At 42.8% G+C, this 2,500-nt stretch overlaps 1 protein-coding gene and 1 long non-coding RNA gene across 4 annotated transcripts in view; one reads left to right on the top strand and one right to left on the bottom strand.

Moving 5' to 3' along the window:
- Positions 1–1,343, top strand: part of LOC116053770 — a 22,385-nt gene extending 21,042 nt beyond the window's left edge. Inside the window, exon 3 of the long non-coding RNA XR_004105929.1 lies at positions 1,332–1,343. This is a non-coding gene — a long non-coding RNA (uncharacterized LOC116053770). The remainder of the gene's footprint in view (positions 1–1,331) is intronic.
- The window catches only part of mtss1 (MTSS I-BAR domain containing 1), a 105,316-nt gene that overhangs the window by 66,140 nt on the left and 36,676 nt on the right, over positions 1–2,500 (bottom strand). The gene's annotated exons all lie outside the window — the stretch shown is intronic.

The raw sequence follows: 2,500 nt of genomic DNA on the forward strand, positions 1-2,500 counted from the left end.
GTGTGTGAGGCGAGCATGGCTGGTCGTCATAGCGACGCCGCAGGAAACTGCCGTGACCTAACGCGACACACAGACACAACCTGGAAGGTGTGTTATTGATTCTCAGCATGTGGCTGTTTGCCAGAAGACACACACACACACACACACATACACACACACACACACTTACACACACACACACACACACACATACACACACTTACACACACATACACACACACACTTTTACACACTTACACACACATACACACACTTTTACACACTTACACACACATACACACACTTTTACACACTTACACACACATACACACACACACTTTTACACACTTACACACACACACACTTTTACACACTTACACACACACACACACACACACACTTACATACACTTACACACACACTTACACACACACACACACTTACACACACACACTTACACACACATACACACACACACTTTTACACACTTACACACACACACACACACACACACACACACACACATACACTTACACACACACACACACACACACTTACACACACTTACACACACACACTTACACATACACACACACACACACACACACACTTACACACACACACAGACATACTTACACACACACACTTACATACACTTACACATACACACACACACACACACACACACTTACACACACACAGACATACTTACACACACACACTTACATACACTTACACACACACTTACACACACACACACACACTTACACACACATACACACACACACACACACACACACTTTTACACACTTACACACACACACACACACACACACACACACATATACACACACACACACACACACACACACACTTACATACACTTACACACACACACTTACACATACACACACACACACACACACACACACACACAGACATACTTACACACACACACTTACATACACTTACACATACACACACACACACACACACACACACACACTTACACACACACACACACACAGACATACTTACACACACACACTTACATACACTTACACACACACACATTTAGTTTCTAAAGAAGCTGAAGGCAGCAAAAAAAAAACACCGCTGGCTAAACTATTTAAAAATGGCAGTTTGTTCAGGACACCCCCCCGTCTGTCGCTATAGCAATGATGACGCAGTGATTAGTGACGATTCTCTCCGACCAATCAGGAGTCTGCAGGCTTTCACGTCACCTTTTGGTATCACCTCAGCTCTCTGGGAACCTGGACGGAGGTGGTACTAAATAAAGTACCTGTTAGCAGGTACCAGGGACTTTTTATCAGAACGGGAAACCAAAAAAGGAGAGTAGAGTCGAGCTGAGGTACCATGTAGTGGAAAAACGCCATAAAACACTTAAAAACGAACATGAGATCCCATAACCAGAAATATAAAATTAAAAACACTACTGTGGCTCCATGTGTACACAGACATGTTTTGATCTGCCGTCCCGTGAGACCTGCCTGCCTGCAAACTCAACAGTCACACATTCCTCACCGAGACACGAGAAGCCCCGCTGGAGTCTGGCAGAAGCTCTGCTTGGCTTTGTTCAGCTGCTGCACGCTGCTATTACACTTTTGAAACCAATTTTTTCAAATGCTATAAAATTACATACCGTATTTTCCGGACTATAAGTCGCACTTTTTTTCATACTTTGGCTGGTCCTGCGACTTATAGTCAGGTGCGACTTATATATCAAAATATATATAATTTAACATGTTTTTAAATGTTAATTCATACTGAAAACATCACCGTCTAAAGCCGCGAGAGGCGCTCTAGGCTTGTGACAACTATATGCTGCTCCTAAAGACAACTGAGAGAGAAAAGAAAATCTTATTCTGCAGATTACAAACTGCAGGTAGTAAAATATGCAGCCGAAAACGGTAATCGAGCAGCACAAAGAAAGTTTGGAGTGAGAGAGAAACTTGCGAGGGACTGGCGAAAAGGTGACTCTTACTGCAATGAAGGAAACAAAGAAAGCTAATCGGCTAATCGCGGGCTGAAAGCAAGATGGCCAGAGCTGGAGGAACGAGTCCACAGATGGGTGCTTGAACAGCGTCCTGCTGGGAGAGGCTCGTCAACGCTGCAGTTACATCTCCACGCCCTGGTAGTTGTTCTGTGTGCTACTGTGTAGTTGAATAACTGTTAATGTGTTACATTAACATACCGGACACCTACCGTATTCAGCCCCTTGTTCTGTGTGCTGTTGTGTAGTTGAATAACTTGCCTTTCCTGTCCTTGGTCTTGGATTTTGTGAAATAAATTTCTAAATAAATGCGACTTATAGTCCAGTGCGACTTATATATGTTTTTTTCCTCTTCATGACGCATTTTTTGACTGATGCGACTTATACTCCGGAGCGACTTATAGTCCGGAAAATACGGTACCCATGTTTCAATGAAAGTAGCTATCGAGTACTTGCAATTGTACTCAATTCTTTGAGTAATTTGATTAAAAAGAAACCCATATGTCT

Source organism: Sander lucioperca, chromosome 6 (assembly GCF_008315115.2).
Source record: "Sander lucioperca isolate FBNREF2018 chromosome 6, SLUC_FBN_1.2, whole genome shotgun sequence".
Lineage (NCBI taxonomy): Eukaryota > Metazoa > Chordata > Actinopteri > Perciformes > Percidae > Sander > Sander lucioperca.